Here is a 19,395-nt window from a genome sequence, read left to right on the forward strand (position 1 = left end):
AAAAACCCTGAGTTTCACCTGGAGGCCCAGTTCAACTGGCGGAAAAACCATTTCCCTCCCCAAGTCACACACTTGCTGTGGCAGTAGGGCTCCTTGGCTCTGGAGGAAAACATAGCTGGGCTGGGGGAGGAGGTGGAGAAGGACAGGAGACCCTGAAGGTGACCCAGACCAGCTCTTCCATCATTCTAAAAGTGGGGAAGCTGGATACAGTGGTGCATGTCTGTAATCCCAGCTACTTAGGAGGCTGAGGCAGGAGGATCACTTGAGCTGAGGAGTTTGAGGCTAGCCTGGGCAACATAGCAAGACCCCATCTCATATCTCATAAATAAATAAATATTAATTAAAATGAGGGCATCCTTAGGAAGTCCAAGTGGCCATCGTATTTCCTTCAAGCATTCAACAAATATCAACAGGCTGTGCAACTGGGCTAGGTGGTGGGAACCTGTCCCCTCAGCAGTTCAGAGTCTTGGTGGGGAAGCTGGTAGCCACACAGGGCAGGAGAAGATGCAGTGTAAGAGGTGAGGCCTGAAGGCTGACTCTCCCCCTCCACCCTTCCTCCCCTAGCTGTGAGGCCCTGGGCAAGTAGCATAACCTCTTAAACTTCTGCGACTTGCCTGTAAGCAGGACTGCTCCTGCCGCACAGGCTGGCACCACCTTTTGTTCCTCACCAGCAAAGCACTTGGGCCTGGGCCAGAGCATAGGTCCACATTGCCATGATTTCAACCAGTAATTACAATACACTGCAGAGAAGACACACAGAGCACTGTGGACACAGGGAGGGTTGGAGTGGGCTAGGGAATGAGCAGCTTTCTGAAGGCGGTAACAGTGGAGGCTTGAAGGAGTGGGAGGCGTGGAGCAGAGAAGCAGCTCAGAGACATAAACCCTCCCGTGCCCAGGCAAGGAGGCCAGAGGGTCTGACCAGCTGAGGGCTTCAGCCCCAGGACCCAGGGCAGAAGTGAGGCCCACCAAGGACTGAACCCAACCCTGCCTACAGAGGAGTATCTGTGGCCAGCGGCACAGTCACCAACACCAGCATCCGGTCCAGAGCCACAGCCTGAGACAGCCACACCCAATAGAGGCACAAGAGGACCCACACAGGAGCCATGCAGAGCTGGAGGTCAATGATTTTCATCTGAACAGGGAGCTGGGCCCCAAGAAGGACTTGGAACCACCCAAGTCAGCCCCATCTTTGGGGGTGGCTGTCTGTCCACACAGTGGCCATCTGGGATATGGAGGGTGGCATGTTTGCCACAGTTCAGGTTCATCCCCATGCTTGCTTCCGCAGGTGTTGTGCCCAGTTAAGGGTCGAAGCCCCCTCCTCACAGCCCATCCTGTTTCCCGGTCCCCTCGAGGATCTCCACAGGTGAGTTATTTGGCTTAGGTCGGGTGGGAGGTGAAGAGAGGAACTTTCTAGTTGCTTTTCTCCAGCTTGGAAGTGAGGCCTTGGAGAAGCCTCCTGAAGGGGAGAAGGGAGGGATGGCTGGCAGGGGTCATGAACCCCAGGAGGGAAGCAGAGAAATGCAGGGAGTTGGGGGGTGCAGGGGGCTTCAGGGAGACAAGGGAAGGGTACTAGTGTAGAAGCCAGGATGGGGTGGGGTACAAGGGCACAAGGAGGTGGGAAGGGGGGAACAGGGGGTGGAGATGTGGGGTGAGGGAGAGGGGACTGGGACAGGGGTGCAAAAAGGCAGGAAGGTGGGGGGGTGCAGAAGGTAGGGAGGTAGGGTAAGGGTACTGGGGGGCAGGGATGGGGTGCAGGAAGGCAGGAAGGTGGGGGAGGGGTGCAGAAGGTAGGGAGGTGGGGCAAGGGTACTGGGGGCAGAGATGGGGATGTGGGAAGGTGGGGGAGGGGTGCAAAGGGTGGGGAGGTGGGAGAAAGGGTACTGGGCAGGGATGGGGGTGCAGGAAGGTGGGAATGGAACGCATGGGACAGGCACAGGTACATAAAGGTGGTTGGGGGCACAGGGGTGCAGATGGAGGGAGGTGGGGGAGAGGGTATGACAGGGTAGGACACAGGGGCAGGGGAGGGGTGCAGACATCCACAGTCTGGGTGCAGGGGTAGGGTGGCAGAAGGTGGTTGGGGGTGTAGGGGGTGGATGGGGTGGAGGTTAAGGCAGAGGCCCCTGAGGGCTGGGACCCTGCTCGCCCCCAGCCTCGGCACAGCCTGAGCAGTGGCAGCATGGCAGATGGGAACGTGCAGAAGCACGCAGAAGCATGGCCCCTGGTTAATAGGATTAGGATGTTGAACAGCCAACATGTTCTCCGAGACTGGCTGTATGCCACAAATGGAGGGGACTGCGACATTAACAGGATGCTGAACTTTTGGAAAGTGGAGAGAAATGGAGAGAGCCAGAGTGGGGGACTGAGAGTCCCCCTCTCTGGCTGGAGGCCAGGGCTACTGGTGACCTGAGGGCTTCCTGGAGTTCAGAGTGGGGCGTTTTCACTTCTGGGTCCTAAAAGCCGGTGGGCCTGGATGGGACTCATTCCTTGGCATCCTGTTACAGCAACAGGAATGACCAGCGCCCCTAAAGGCCCCCCACCTGGCCCTGAGACCTCCATCTCTGCCCATGGTCTGGCCGCATCTCCTGGAAGATTTTTTTTTTAATGCTCCTGTCCTGGGGCTGCTCCTCTCTCTGGGCCTAGCACACACTTCCAGCCTGGGCATCAGGGAAATAACTCAAAACCATAACACGCTTTAAAAAATACACTTGCCAGCAACTGCAACAACATTTGCTTTGCACAAACATTTCAAGAGAATTCCCCAGATAGTCTTGCTGTGGGAGAATTCTAGCCACCAGGAGAAAGCTGCCCAGGCCCTGGCGGGACATGGCTTCTCAGCGGTTCCCCACCACCTTGAGGACAGGAGGCAAACAGGGACAGACAGCAGCAGAGGGATTTGAGGCCACAACAGCATACAGAATTTCCTGGTGGGATGTGTCATTAGAGCCCTCCTAGAGAGAAGCCTTACCCCATCCTTTCCTTGACAGCCTGGGACACAGCGATGCCCACCTCTGAGCCTCCCATGCGTTATATTAGGTGTTCGCAAGATTGTCACGTGAATGCCGAAAGCCTGCCTGCCTCCCACGGAGCTGGGAGCTCTTGAGGACAGTGTCTGCCACGTCGCAGGGCATGGAAATCTTCCTGAGTGATTTGGGTGTTACCTGTGTGGAGCCGATCACCTGTTCTGGCAGGCTGTCCCCACGCTATCCCTCCCAGCCAGCCCATCAGCTCAAAGAAGCAGGGCTGTCATGAGCCTGCACTGGCTGAGGCCATCAAGAGAGCCCTCCTAAGGTGGAAGCGGAAGTCCTGGGTCCACCCCCTGCATGGCAGCCCCCACCCAGATGCACTGCCACTCCTCCCCCTGGCCCCGTGACTCAAGGAACTTTCCTGGGAGCTGGGAAAGCTGGGAAAGATCTCAATTTAGGTGATGGCTATAATGGTGCAGATATTTGTCAAAACTCACTGGACCATACTAAGACCTATGCATTTCATAGTATGTAAATTACCCTCAGATTAATTTTAAAAAGTTACCTCCTGGACTGAAAACAGATTTGAGTGAAAGCCACTGCCTCAGACCCCTAAGGCTTCCAATGGACTGCAGCGTCTTTTATTCAGCCAAAGTCAGCCAATGGAGCCCAAGCAATATGTTTGGGAAAAAAAGCAATCATCAATGTAATGATAAGGAAAGTGTCCCATACGTAGTACCGGGAGACCTGCCTCGGTGAGTTTCTACCAGCAGTGGCAGGAAGGCCAGAAGCCATCGGTGTCCACCCAAAGCCTGGCTCTTTCCTCATCAGTTCTCTTGTAGTGAGGAGAGGGCAGGAGTAAACAGGAAGCTCTAGAACAATGTCCTTCCCAGTCCCCCAGCTGGCCGCCTGGGTAAGGTGCCAGGTAGGGATGGACATTCCATACACAAGGCTGGTGGTACTGAGGGGCCATCTCTGAAGGTGTGCACCTTAGAGCAACACAGATGGGTACGGCCACAGCTGCTCCCCTCCCCTCTGGAGCCAATGGCCACCCCAGCAGGCACTAAGCCAAAGCACTAAGCCCAAGACCTCCCCAGGTTAAGAGAGGCTACTGCAGGACTCCAGGAGCTTCCCCACTCCCTCTGACAGCAACAAGGCCCTGGCCTTGCACCAGCTCCCTAGAAGAGCAGATGTTAGGCAGATATGCAGGAGGCTCCAGAAGGTTATGGTGGGAACAGCTGTGGGTGCTGAGGAGCAGACACAAGCAGACAGGAGAGGAGCAGAATGGAGATTCACCTCTTTGGCAAGAGGCTCTTCTGACCACCCCTTGCCTTGCCTTCTGGCTGAGAAACACAGACTGAGGCCTGGCAGAGAGAAGGCCTTGCTATGTGAGCCCAGGTTGACTCAGGGCCAGTTTGGGCCTTCAATATGCTCTCCCTCAGGGATCCCGCCATGACATCTGCCTTCATAGGAACTCATTTTCCTTTTGCGCTCCTTTGGGCAGCATTCTTACAATCCAACAGAAGAATTCTGGCTCTTGTGGAGTTTCATGAAGGGCGAAGACCTCCCAAAACCAGTATGGCTCAACAAAGCTCCACCTGCCCACTCATCCATCCACCCATTTACATACCTACCCAATCACTCACCCATCCATCTACTCACACAGCCATCCTTCCACCCACCCATCCATCTACCCATTCACTCATCTATCCATCCATAAGCCTACCCATCCATCCACTCATCCATCCACTCACCCATCCCCACTTACCCATCCATCTACTCATCCACTACCCATTCACCCATCCATCCATCCATCTATCCATCCATCCATCCATATGGCTACCCATCCATCCACTCATCCATCCATTCACCCACCCATCCATCCACTCACCCATCCTTCCACCCACCACATCTACCCATTCACTCATGCATCCATCCATCCATCCATCCATCCATATGGCTACCCATCCATCCACTCATGCACTCATCCTTCCACCCGCCCATCCATCTACCCATTCACTCACCTACCCATCCACTTACCCATCCATCTACTCATCCACCTATCCTTCCCCCCACCCCATCTACCCATTCACCCATCCATCCATCCATCTATCCATCCATCCATCCATATGGCTACCCATCTATCCATCCATCCATCCATATGGCTACCCATCCATCCACTCATCCATCCATTCACCCACCCATCCATCCACTTACCCATCCATCTACCCATCCACTTACTCATATGTCCACCCACATACCCATCCATCCACTCATACCCTCATCTACCTGTCCATCCATCCACATTCCTACCCATCCATCTACTCATCCATCCACTCACCCATCCATCCACTCACCCATCCATCCACTCACTCATCCCTCTCTACTCACTCATCTATCCACTTACCCATCCATCCCCTCATGCACCCATCCTTCCACCCACCACATCTACCCATTCACTCATGCATCCATCCATCCATCCATCCATCCATATGGCTACCCATCCATCCACTCATGCACTCATCCATCCACCCACCCATCCATTCACTCATCCACCCACCTACCCATCCATCTACCCATTCACTCATCTATTCATCCAACCATACATATATCTACTCATATATCCATTCATCCATCCATTCACATATCCATTCACCCGCCCATCCAACCACCCACCCATCTACCATCCATTTATTCATCCACTATTCATTCATTCACTCATCTATCCATGCATCCAACCTTCCATCCATCTATATATTCATCCATCCATCCATCCATCCATCCATCTACCCACTCACCCATCCACCATCCATTCATTCATCCACAAAGAAACCCCAATGAGAGGGGGTGAGAAGGCCCAAAACAGGGGCAGGGTTTGGAGGTCAGTACTACAAAGACTGAAACGTGAGGCACCTACAAGTCTGGGCTTGGGTATCAGATAATCCTGGATCAAAATCCTGGCTCCCTTGTCACTATCTTTGGGCAAGTTACTTAACCTTTCTCAATTTCAGTTTAATCACCTATAAAATGGGGCAATAATAACTTTCTCATTGGATGACCATAAGAAACAGATGAGACCATGTATCCAGAATGCTTGCTTTAGTGGCAGGTACATAGTTAGCGTTTGATATACAGTGGTGGCCATTATCCACGTCACCATCATCAGAATTGGCCACCCTCCACACCAACATCAGAGTATGCATTAATGGGGCTCTCTATTCTTTCCTACTTCATGCCCTTTGCCAAGCAATTTTGCAGTTTTTCCTGCAGAAGAGGTGGAGCCTCCTTCCCTACCCTCTGTGAATCTGGGCCTGCCATGGAACTTGTTCAGAATGAGGTAGAAGAGATGGTGGGCCATTTCCAAGCCTAGGCCAGAAGAAGCCTTGTATGTTTCCACTTGTTCTGTCATTGCCATGGTTGGCTCCCAGGTCCCAGGACGGGGATGAAAGATGCATAGAGCACAGCTGCCCCAGCTAGACCAAGCCAGGAGCAAGGCCACTGAATCAACCCACAGACCCATAAGGGAGACCAGCCAGGGTCAGCCAACTCCCAACGACACAGACTTGTGAACCATAAACAGAAATGATTTTTTTTTTTTGAGATGGAGTTTCACTCTTGTTGCCCAGGCTGGAGTGCAATGGTGCAATCTCGGCTCACTGCAACCTCCGCCTCCCGGGTTCAAGTAATTCTCCTGCCTCAGCCTCCTGAGTAGCTGGGATTACAGGCATGCACCACCACGCCTAATTTTGCATTTTTAGTAGAGACGGGGTTTCTCCATGTTGGCCAGGCTGGTCTTGAACTCCTGACCTCAGGTGATCCTCCCGCCTTGGCCTCCCAAAGTGCTGGGATTAGAGGCATGAGCCACTGTGCCCGGCCATTGATTGTTGTTTTAAGCAACGGGTTTTCGTAGTTTGTCGTGCAGTAATAGCTAACTGGTATACCTTCCCCCTTCAATTTCCCCATCCCCCTTCTCCTTTTCCAGTATCAAAAGACATTGATTACGAAACGTCTAGTTCTGTCTCCCTTACAAACCAGAAAAGGAAAGACTTCTGCAAGAGATCCTGTGAAGCCTCAACTTCCCTGCCTGCAGCCCCTGCCTGCTCCCTGGAAACAGGAAGTGACAGTGAAGCCCAGGAAGAGGAATGACGTTGAGGGCAGGTGGGCCAGGCTTGGAGATGCAGACGCCTGTGCTAGGGACACGTTTGCTTGTGTGCCTGTCTACTTAAGTACTTTTAATTCAAGGTAACCCAATTTTCAGCATCTCCAGGAAGTGGGCTCTCAGACACGGGAAGTATGAGAATTTGCTGCAGAAATCACTGCCGAGGGGAGATTAGGGCCTCTGCAGAGGTTGCGGAGCTCTTTCCTGCAAGCCCATTAAGGAGTCCGCACAGCGCACGTGGCGTAAATCGCTTCCTATTCAGGCCTGCTGATGAGGGGCTCAAAGGTCGATTTTCCATGGTTATGACAACAAAAACTAAAATTGGGTCAAACCCGAAAGGTATTATCTTCCTCCGAGCCGCTAAATGCACAAGAGTAATGAGGTTGGTTGAGCAATACACCCCGGCCTGCTTGCAGGCTCCTGGGAAGACAGACAGGCCCGTTCACTGGGTGCGCTCAGCCGCCCTGCCACACCTCCGCATGTCCAGCGGAAGGTCCCAGGCCCTTCATCTCGCTGGCCAGAGGCTGGTTGTCTGAAGCCCTCAGGCCCTTCTTCCTGCCTGTAGAAGCCTCACAGCTACCAAAGAACAGAGATGTCCAACAGCTCCAGGAAACCTGAGCCACTGGGGTTGGTGGGGGAGGCCACTTTTGTTCCTGAGTCCCATCCCCTGCCTCCTCCTTGTCATTATGACAGCCACAGAGCCGAGGGGCTAAGGATTTGTTCCAGCTCGGCCCCTCCCTCTGAGGAATCCTGGCCTCTCACTGTGGCAGACGCTATGCCAATACCTGGAATTTGCATAACGTGCCCTTCTCCTTATACATTATTGATTTGTATTCCATGCACACACATGCCCCGCCTGGAACCCATCCTTCAAAGCCTCACTGTCAACAGGCTTCAAATTAGACCCATCATCTCAGGTTATACAGTATTTATCAACTGACCTGTCCCACAACTTGGAGTTATTCTTAGAAACTGCCCTGCCTTATCTCAAGAGAAAGGGAAGAGGGAAAATGGGGGAGATATTTAAAGCCAGAAGTATCCCTCCAGAATTGATTTTGTTCTCTAAATTATGTGACAGCCATTTATTAAAATGGTGGATGGGGCATGTTGGCAAAGCTGGGGACACGCCGGCAGCACCCAGCGGGGCTGAAGTGGACAGATCCTGGAGAAATATCTGAGAACCCCGGTCATTGCGACACTTACAGGCCATGTGACCACTAAACAGGTCCCAGTGAGCCTTGATATAAGCTTCAATGTGCTCATCTGAAGAATGGGGCTAATATAACCTATTTACAGGGTCTGGGGAGAGTGGAGTGAGATTAGCTACATGAAAGGGCTTTGAAAACATTAAACTATATTCTGATACATGAGTGAACCTTGAAAACATTATGCTAAGTGAAATAAGCCAGACACAAAAGGACTAATACTCCACTCATGGGAAGAACCTAGAATAGCCAAATTCATAGAGACAGAAAATAGGGTGGTGGGTGCCAGGGATGGTGGGGAGGGAGAAGGGGAGTTGGTGTTTAATGGAGACAGAGTTTCCACTGGGGAAAATGAGGAAGTTCTGCAGATGGAAGGTGGTGATGGCCACACCACGATGTGTATTCACTCAATGCCACTGAACGGGGCACTTTAAAATCATCAAGATGGTAAATTTTATGTTATGCATATTTCACCACAGTAAAAAATGTAATGTTTAACTATGATACAACTGTGTAGTAATGCGATGTTACTTCCTGTGTCTTTCAGGAACATTTATCTCACGCCCCCAGCCTGGAACTGGAACCCTGCTTGGGCAGAGGGAGCAGCTCCAATCTTGCCTTTGAACTGGAGAAAAACGGGGTTCCATTCCTTGCTGTTGCCTCTTCAGCCTTTACCACAACTCACTCATGCCATGGAAAAGCATGGATTCTGCTCCTGGGCACAGACCCAGAGTTTGAGAGGGGAGGCCCAGCCTCCCCACTCACTGTCCACGGGGTTCCAGCAGGCTTGCAAGGAGGGGGACCCTGCTGCCACCACCCTGGCCAACCTCCTCCGGCCTTTCACAGAGAACCCTTTCAAAGTCCTGTCCCGATCAGCTCAGGACCCCATAACAATATCACAGACCGGGGACCTTAAACAAGAGACAGGTATTTCCCACAGTTCTGCAGGCTGGGAGTCCGAGATCAGGGAGCAGCGTGGTCGGGTTCTGTGGAGGGCTTTTCCGTGCTTACAGACAGATGCCTGTTCCCTGGGTCCTCATGTGGAAGAGAGAGGGGAGAGAGCAGGCTCCCTGGTGTCTCCTCCTATAAGGGCACTGATCCCATCACAACGGCCCCAACTCCTGACCTCACTTGACCCTGATCACCTCCCAAGGCTTTGTCTACAGATACCATTCCACAGGGGCTTAGAGGTTCACCATATGCATGGGGCGCCCAATTCAGGTGGCAGACCCTTCAGATTAGATCTGCAGCAAACAAGCCAGTCTCCTTCTGCCCCAGAGCTGGCACAGCCACCCAAAAGCATCTGCTAACACATGGGATTTTACGTGTTCTAGGAGCCATATTTTAAAAAATTGAAAACAAGCAAAAGTAATTTTCATGATATGTGTATTTAACGCAATATATTCACACTATTATCATTTTGACATGTAATCAATACAGAGACTATCAATGGGAGATTGCTCATCCTCTGCCTCGCACGTGGTCTTTGGTACCCCATGTGCGTTTTACACATTCAGCCAGCCTGTCTCCACCCAAACTCCCACATCTCCAGCTCCATGGCTGCGTGTGGCTCGGGGCTGCCACATTGGACGGTGCAGGTGAGGGATCCCTCCTTGTCCTGCAGCCCCACAACCAAGGGACATGGGGCCCCACTATGGTTGCAGGGGTCCACCGGGCAGGGAAGAGAAGCTGGTTCCCAGGAGCTGATTGTCTTCTGCCCGGCTCTCCTACGCAGGCTCTAAAGCCACAGCTCCTTCACGCCAGCCGCCATCTGAAGGAGGGCGTTTGCCTGATGGAACCCAGAGGGGTGCAGAGCTCACAGGGGCTCCTGGACCAGGACGGGGATGCAAAACCCTTCCTCCCGACTTAAGACTCCAGCGGAGCTTGTGCACACCCACCTTCCAGACTCCAGTCAAGGAAACGGGAAGGTGGGTTGGCAGGGTGGCAGGGTGCTCCAGCCCCTCACCTCAAGCTCCTGAACACCGTCCCCTGAGAGAGTTCCTGTGACCACAGACCTCACCTGCTTGGGCAGAGGGAGCAGCCACTCCAATCAGGGCTTGCCCACATGCAACTGCTCAGTAGCGTAAGTGTTTGTGACATTGGCATGTACCCCAATCAAAACCTGGCATAGCAAGAGCCGCCGTAACAAAGCCGTTGGCAGCAGATATTTAAAACTCCTGGCTTCTCCCTCGCCGAGTCAGAGAGCGGCCATGGGACGCTTCCCTCCCACCCAGAGTAGCTCGCTCACTAGCAATGTGGCACGTTTCTGTACAACACAGCATTAGTTTCCTCCTGTTCCTGCAACAAATGACCACAAATAGAGTCGCTCAAAACAACAGAAGCTTCTTCTCTCATCTGCGGGAGACCAGATGTCCAAAGCCAGTTCCCTGCTGAAGTCGAGATGTGAGCATGGCGGGGCTCCCTCCAGAGGCTCCACGAGAGAAGCGTTTCCCGCCTCTTCCAGCCTCTGGGGCTGCAGGAACTCTCTGGCTTGTGGCTGCATCGCTCCAGTCTCTGCTTCTGTGGTCACATGGCCTTCTCTTTTGTCTGTGTCAAATCTCCTGCCTCTCCTTTATAAGGACATTGGTGATTACATTTAGGGCCCACCTGGATAATCCAGCACCATCTCCCCAGTTCAAGATCCTTCACTTCATCATACCTACAAAGTCTGCCTTTGACATATAAAGTAACACCCATCAGCTCTGCAGATTAGGGCATGACTATCTTTTGGGGGCCCTTATTCAGCCAACCACAGATATGCACTAAAAACATACACAGATGTGCACGTGTGTGAGGGATGAGCTGGTGAGATGAGATCGGTTCACTCCGACGAGGCCTGGTGATGTGGCCATCTGCCACAAGAAAATGGTTCTTGGGGAGACTCCAGCATTGCCTAGTGAGAGCTGGTACCCAATAAGTTAAAGCACCCACTGGCTGGCCAGCTGCTCTGAGCATCCCCAAAGCTCAGGCATCTGAGGCCCAGGGCGGGCAGAGAAGTTCACAGGGAGATGCCACCCAGAAGCTGCTTAAGTGGAGCAGTGGGAGGATTAGACTCTGGCGCCACAAAAGAACTCTATCAGCTAGCAGTACCACCATCATGATCGCTTCAGAAGAGGATCTATAGAAGACCCCTCCCAGGCCAACCACACCCCCACCTTAAACATTTCAGTGAACACAGCCCCATTCCACTGCTAGCACCTGCCTGGGGTCCAGAGTACCCCTGGAGCAGCCTCAGTCCATGAACAACAGAGATGGGTATATAAATACCCCAGCTCCCTCTCCCCTGGACTGGAGACCCCTAAGCTGTGTGTCCTACACTTGCCTTCAGGGTCCCCAGTGGGATTCAGCTCTACTTGCCCACAGCAGACCCTGGGCTGCCTCTCTTCCCCGTCCCACTTCTCTGTCTCCTCTTCTGTCTCCTTCACCTCCCCAAATGCTTGCCCTTAGATACTGATCACGGAGTCTGCTTCTGGGAAAAGCCAAACTGAAACATGGGCACTGTCAGAGCACCAAGGAGGTACCACCACCAGCTCAGGAATGGGAGCAAAAGCAGAGGTGTATGAGCCTGGAGGTATCTGGGATGAAGGTCAAAGGGGAAGTGAAGAGGTAGCTGGTGAGACAGTGCTGCACTGCTCTGATGGTCCCTACACTGCACGCCTCTAAGGGCAGACATTTTGACCGTGATATTGATCTCTATTGCTGCTATTAAATGCTTGATGCTGTAAACACTAGGTACGATGCTGAATGCATAGCCTGCGCATTTCACTGAATCCAGGCAACCAAGGTGGGGTCTGGCATGGCCCCTATGTTATAGCTGAGGAAGCAAAGGCTAAGAGCATAACTGGCCCAAGGTCACAGCCCTCATAAGTGGCTACAGGTGGATTCAAGCCTGGATGCCTCCCCCTTCCCTTACTCCCCTATGCACCAAACACATAGACGCTTATGGCAAACGTTTGAAAGTTCCCAGGCTAAGAATAACAGAGAAGTAGGCACTTGAGGAAGAGTAAGGGAAAGCCAGAAGAGATACTATTTCGCTGTGGACCTTGCTTCGCAAAGGGAGTGGCCCTGGACATCTCCACTTCCAGACTTTCCTCCATCAGAGCCAGAAAAGGGAGGAGGGACTGCCAGGAGGAAGGTTCAGAAGGGGTGGGGAGGGACTCGAGGGGGCCAGTTTCCCGCCTGGCTTGGCTGTGTGGCTCTTCTTGAGAAGCAGCAAAGGTACACGGACTCAGCTCGTCCTTGGCTCCCACGATCACTGCCTCACGCATGGGGAAATTCAAGGAGACGCTGAGCGGCCATCTGTCTGTTGTGGGGAGCTGGGCCAGAGGTTAGGCTGGGTGACCTCCACACTCCCAGCCCCCTCTTAGATTCTAAATATTGTCAGATGTCCCAAGAGGAGTGCCCCCAGTGGCCCCCTACCTTCCTGCAGCACTGCCCCGGGCCACGGAGCCTCTCAGGCCATGACCAGGGAGCTGGACCCCAGATGGCGAGGAAAGAGCCAAGGGAGCCGATTGCCATGGCCAGGCCTGGGGACTGGAGTGCTGAGCGGGCCAGCCCCTTCATCCTGTTCTGTTTGTCAGAGGTTGGAAGCTGGGGCCAGAGTGATCTCAGTGAGTCTGGACGGGAGACAGGACCAAAGCACCTAGGAGAAACGAATCAGGATGGGGACCGCAGAGGAGCGGCGGCTGCTTCCGGCAGAACATGAAATCCTGATGCAGCCCAGCTGGGAAGCTGGAACCCTTCTCCAGTGCCCCCAGGATCCAGAGGATGGGAAGTTCTAGAGACAAAGTCTCTAACCCAGTCACCACGGGAGGCCTGCACAGATGTGACCTAGGATGGGTACTCCGGGTTGTTGCTGGCTGGCAAGCATCTGCCTGAGAAATCGGGATCCACCCCCAGGAGGCAGCCGGAGCCCATTGGTGGAATCTGATGCTGCCTGGGAGCCCTGGGGGCAGGAGAGCGGAGGAGCCTGGCGGGAGGGCCTGGTTGAGGTGGCAGACCCTCAGGGGAGGCTGGAGACACAGCCCCATTCTCCACACCCTGCAGCAGACAAAGTGGTGCTCCGTCCCGCCTGCTCCTTATCAGACACCACTGGGTACCTCTCCCATCCCATCAGACACAACCACCAGGGCCTCAGAGCTCTGGCTGCGCCCACACCACCTGCCACTCAGGTGTTTTAAATGGGGCAGTCACCTCCTGAAGATCTCTGTCTCCTCTCAGCAGTGTAGGCCTAAGCAGGGCCCGGGACTCATAATTCTGAGGTTGGCAGGCCTAAATTTGGCCTCCACAGGGGCCGCCACAATGGGGCTCCTGCCTGGCAGTCCCCACCCCACATGTCAGGTGCCCACGGGATGCTGGGTGGGTTCGCATCAACTCCATTCTCAGCCCCAGGGGACTGGGGGACTGGGGAAGGGAAAAGGTGGGCAGTCCTACTCCCCTGCCATTTTCCAGTCCATATCCCAGGTCGAAAGAGATTCAGAACAAACAGAAGCCCTCCCCTCTCCTCAGACAAGGGCCCCCATGTCGGACAAGCCACACCTGGTACTGCCGCTCAGAGACATTAGCCACATCTTGCATCCTCAGGAGATGTCCAAGAGATCCCTTCATTGATAATGAGACCCTTCTAGAAGGTTCCAGAGACTTCTCTAATGACCACCCCAAAGGGAGAGTCTCCTCTTTCCTTTACAAGTGAGAGAACCAAGGCACGCACCAATGTGGTTGCACAGAGCAGGCCAGGAAAACCCACCCTAGAGAAGCTGAGCCTTCCTGGGCCTGGGCAGCCCATCACAGTGACAGGGCCAGTGAGGGGGCGCAGACTCCAGCATCTGCCACCAGAATCCTTCGCCAGACAGCTTTTCTCTAGCTCTTCCCACCAAAGACCCGAATGGGGCTCAGGAACACGGATGCTGTTGAGGACACAAGTCAGGGTCTGGCCCGTGGATTTAGAAACCTCAGTGGGACCCATTTGTAAACTACCTGGTAACACGGAAAACACCAGCAGACTCCAGAGGCCACAGTGAAACCGGGGCAGAAGGGAAATCCAGGCATGAAAATGATGGCAGCCCCTGCGCTCGCTGGCCTCCTAGAAAAGCCCACCCAGTGGGGCACTGGGAAGAGCAGGTGCCATGGAGGCCAGCGTCAGCTCCCCGAGAGGGGGTTCCTCCAGCACAGGGGCCTTCCGGAGGGAGGCTTAGTGGCTGGTGACCCAGTGGTGCCACCCCAGCCACATTGATCCCTGGAGGTTTGCAAACATCGGGGGCATCCTGAGCCGCCAGCCCAGCCAGACCTCCTCCGCCTGCCTGCCCGAGGCTGGGCCACTGCCCACCGCCTCTCTGCCCGCCCGAGGCCGCCCACCACCTCCCTTGTTGTTATTCTCCTCAGTGCCTCCCTCCTCTCTCTACTCCCCGTGCCCCCGCAGGCCTCTGCAGCACCGCACTGGCTCGGCGGAAGCTGACTGGAGTTTTAATGACTCATCTGGGGTTGAGGTGGGCGCTCCTGCCCCAGGTCCACCTGCTGGATCCTCGCCAGCCAGCGTCCTCCGCCCCAGCCAGGGAAGCTTCGGGCTGTGCACGGCCCCCTCGCTGGGAGATTTGGAGAGCCCGCCCCGTATACCCTGCACACCCCACACCCCGCACACCCCACACACCCTGCACACCTGCTGCTGCCAGCACAGCCATGTGTCCCCAGGGCAGAGTGCTTAGGCGGGTGGCAGGCGTCCATGCGAGGTGCCCCTGGCTGCATCCCTCAGCTTCTACAGGGCACTCCAAAGCCAAGGACTTTCTCTCCCGTCACAGATTTTAAAACCTCCCCCGCAGCCTCAGACCACACCCCCAGTCCACGTCGGGCTCTCAACCTCGCCTGCAGGTCAGAAACACCTGCGGGGCTTGGAGCCCGACCCATGTCCAGGCCCACCCCAGGCTGACGAAGTCAGAGCCCAGGGCAGGCAGACACTAGTATCGTAACAGCGTTCCAGCTGGTTCTTTGGCTGGTCTGAATGGTCTAGCCCTGGGGTCCAAATCAACCACCGCCCCCATGAGGTTGTGGAGGGATCCGGGCAAGGGGCTGCAGAGCCAGGACACAGCAGGAGGACAGCGGGGTCCCCAGGGCATCCTGGTCGAGAGGAGCGCCAGAGCTGGTGTTTCAGCATGGGTGGCTGTCTCTCTCCAGGACGCTGGAGCTACACAGGCTACACAAACGGACAAGAAGAGAAGGGCCCTGGTCCTTCCCAAACCCCCTCCAGCTCCGGAGCACACAGCTCAGAAAAGTCAGGGGCCCAGGCTCCCACTGTGGGGGTGTATTTGTTCACTGCGACCTCGCCTGCAGGTCCAGAAACACCTGGGAAGCTTGGAAACTGACCGATGCTCAGGCCGACGGAGTCACAGTCCAGGGCAGGCAGGCACTAGTATTGTTAACAGCGTTCTAGCTGGTTCTCCGGCCCGTCTAAATGGCCATACCATTCCCCACCCCATCCCCTCCTTCCCATATACTAATGGTTGCACGGCAGTGTCGGCGCCTGGGAGAGCTATGAGGCCTCAGGGATCCGCCCCTTCCTTTCCTGCCATCATCCATCAGCCATCACACCCCAGGCCCTTGGTGACAGCTGGGGCAGAGCCCAGGGTTAGGGTGAGGGCTGGCAGCTCCGGGCTGTGCATGGAGGGAGAAGCCAGGAGCCCAGGTCCTTGCCGTGTGCTTCCGTAGACTCAAGGACACTCCAACCCTCCCTGAGCCTCAGTTTCCCCAGTTGCCAAGAGCAGGCACTGCACTACGTCATCAGCAAAGATCCTTCCAATCCTATTTACTCGGGCATGATGCCTGGGAGAGGAGGCACCACCAAATATTTTCTAATATGCTCATATTACCTTTATAACCCAAGAAAAATCAATTTTACAACAGGAGTCAATGCGGAAGGAGCATCCACAGGGTTACCTCTGATCCTCAAGTGGTGGCCTGAACGGCCTCACGTAACTCTGCCAATGGCCTGGCCCACCCACCAGAAGATGGCCCTGCAGGTCAGCAGCCGAGTCTCCTGCAGTTGACGAGTGGTGGAATTGCCTGGTGTGGACAGAGGTGCCACAGAAGAGCTGCCAGCCCTTCCCATCGGCAACAAGTTCCATCCTCCCGGCCAGGCCCCAGGACTCTCAGCTCTCTGTACCCAGCAAGCCTCGTCCTGCCAAGCCCCCACCTTAATGTTCTGCACCTGACCCGCTACGCACCCACCAACCGGTCTGACAAGCATGCAGAACACGACAAGGGGCCAAGGCAAGCTGCCCCTGCTGCTGGCACCCAGCCACCCTGCCCTCAGACGATACACTCATTTCTATGCACCCTCAGCCGCACCAAATCCCATAACCTTCATGTTCGGGGCCACAGGGAGAGGGGCACCGTGCCTACGCAGCCCCTCCATCCCAGGCATCCATTAACATTCCCCGTGTAAAGTTGGGGCTGTAATTACAGCAAGTGATTAACAGGCCTGAGGTAGCCTGTCTCGGAGGGAGCAGATTAACAGCAGAGCTTGGGAATGCCTGCGCTCACCTCGGAACCACCGGTGCATCTTAAACAGGGCCCGGCGCCCCCACGAGCGGGTGATTAACGGAGGGGATGAGGATGGAGGACATTTCCCTGGCATTCGTCACCAAACTTTTTCCTCTGGGCACCTCCCTTGCTGGCCAGGCACAGTGGAGGGCAGGGCAGCCAGGACTTGGGGCGAGCACCTGGGGCTTCCACCACGGGCCTCACTCTACCTTTTCCTGGGCCAAAGTGTACCCCCGAGCAGCAGCGTCCTAGGGAGAAGGAGAGGGAGATGGAAGCAAAGCCCACGGGGCAGAATGCATCCCAGGAGCCAAGAACCTCGGCCGCCTTTGTCCAAATAGAAAATCTGAGGCTGCCCCCCAGAACCTCCTCCAGCCCCAGGCAACACTCGGGGCTGCCAGGACTGTCATCATCCAAGCAGGGGCACCAAGGTCAAGCAGAACACCTGCTTGGCTGGCAGCAGGCTCACGGCAGCCTCCACCTGGGCTGTGTCCTCCTGAGGGTCAGGGAAGAAACGGGAAGGGACTCTCCCCAGGCTGGGAGGTGTTTGCAGGGTTGTGATGTCCAGATATCCACTTAGATGAAACTCTGTGTGTGTGCAGGCATGTCGTGGGGTGTCATGCAGTATGACATGTTACCTATGCATTTAGGTTTTAAACTACCCCCTTTTCAGTGCCTAGTATGTGTCAGGGGCTGGGGACACAAAGACAGTTTAGGGACAATCGTCCTGCCCATGAGGCTCCTGGTCTTGCAGAGGAGGAGTCGTGGAAATGGGACAATTGCTGGAGGGTTCTGTGAGCAAGAGCTACACAGCGAAAGCAAAGGGGATGCATCAGTTCTGCCATGTGGGGTGAGGGCAGCGGCGGGAAGGGCTTAATAGAGGAGGTAACCCTGCAGTGAACCGTGATGTCAGGTGAGAATTTATCTGTCCGGCAACGTGGGCCAGATGCATGTTACCATCTAGCACAGCCCCATGGCCAGGGGACACCCACCTGGATACATGTTACCATTGGGTACAGCCCCATGGCCAGGGGACACCCGCACAGATACGTGTTGCCATCGGGTACAGCCCCATGGCCAGGGGACACCCACCCGGATACGTGTTACCATCGGGTACAGCCCCATGGCATACGTGTTACCATCGGGTACAGCCCCATGGCCAGGGGACACACACCCAGATACATGTTACCATCGGGTACAGCCCCATGGCCAGGGGACACACACCCGAATGCATGTCACCACTGGGCATGGTCCCATGGCCAGGGGACACACACCCAGATACATGTCACCACCAGGCATGGCCCCATGGCCAGGTGGCCCACACCAGGATGCATGTCATCATCAAACATGGCCATGTGGCCAAGTGGCATGCATCTGAATGCATTCACCATTGGGCATGGCTGTGCCATGGCCAGGTGGCACATACCTGGATGCATTCACCATTGGGCACAGCTGTCCTGGCCACACCCCCATCCTCCTGTGGACCCCCATCCCCACAGTGGAGGCCTTTCTTGGTGAAATGGCACAGCAGGGTGGTGAGAGGGCCTCCTTGGAACCAGACTGCTTGAGTTTGAATCACAGCTCAGCCTCTTACCAGCCACGTGGCCTCGGGCAGGCTGCATGATCTCTCTGAGCTCCAGTGTCCTCCACTCCACAGTGGGAGATGCACAAGCTTGCCTACTAGAAAGAACCGTGGGTGACGTCAGTGAGGCGGCACAGGTGTTGGGCACTCCACACAGCCTCCTGGGGCCAGCACACAGAGCCATTTCTCCCGAGTGTGGTTCCTGGGTCTATGTGGGCCCACATGCCCTAGTGGGCCTCTGTGGTTGGCCTTCTGGGCCTGCCCCTGCACATCAGGTAGCCAGCTCGCCCCTGCTTCCCCCAGTCTAACTTGGAATTTGGCTAGGGCTGCCAATCAAGATGCCCTGCTCACCATGGGCATGTGACCAGACCTGCCAATCCTTGAAGCACTGTGATTGGTCCAGGGGCAGGCACATGACCTCGGCCAGGCCAATCGGTGTCCTTTCCTGGTATTTACCCCTCTGGAGTTGCTGGGTGGGGACCATGTGTATCAGACTTGCCCATGACACCCTCCTGCCATCTCCACCCTGCGCTGGACAGAGGAAGCCACTGGAAGCAGCAGAAAACGCAGCCAACACACCTGGGACTCTGCTCACCTCCCAGCGTCCACACAGCCAGGCTCCCCCTCATCCCACCCTTCCCAACAGCATGCACCTCTGCAGTGGGCTACATTCAGAACATGCACCTGGGAATCTGACACACGGGTACACACTCGGCGGTCACGCAGACATGCACTCCCTGGGCCCAGCACTGGTCCAAGCAGTGAGCCACTATTGCCTCACTGAGTCTTCTCACACCTGCCAGGCAGGTTCTAGAACCACCACATTCACAGATGGGGCCATGGGTGCGTGGCCTCACACACCCAGGTGGCCTGAGTCACGCCTTGTTGTTGTGATCTTGACAAAGCACCGCTGTCTCCTGGATCTCAGCAACCACACAGCGATATCCTGCCGTTTTG

At 55.2% G+C, this 19,395-nt stretch overlaps 1 protein-coding gene across 3 annotated transcripts in view; it reads right to left on the reverse strand.

Annotated features, from left to right (window-relative positions):
* RBFOX3 (RNA binding fox-1 homolog 3) overlaps window positions 1–19,395 on the reverse strand; it is a 519,235-nt gene that overhangs the window by 404,036 nt on the left and 95,804 nt on the right. The window contains exon 1 of one of the 3 annotated variants that reach the window (XM_032178881.2): window positions 14,983–15,087. The exons of the other annotated variants lie outside the window; for them this stretch is intronic. The gene's annotated coding sequence lies outside the window, so the exon portion shown is untranslated. Of the gene's footprint in view, window positions 1–14,982; window positions 15,088–19,395 lie in introns of those variants that run through there. 3 annotated transcript variants of the gene reach the window in all.

Source organism: Hylobates moloch, unplaced genomic scaffold, assembly GCF_009828535.3.
Source record: "Hylobates moloch isolate HMO894 unplaced genomic scaffold, HMol_V3 SCAFFOLD_15, whole genome shotgun sequence".
NCBI classification, from domain to species: domain Eukaryota; kingdom Metazoa; phylum Chordata; class Mammalia; order Primates; family Hylobatidae; genus Hylobates; species Hylobates moloch.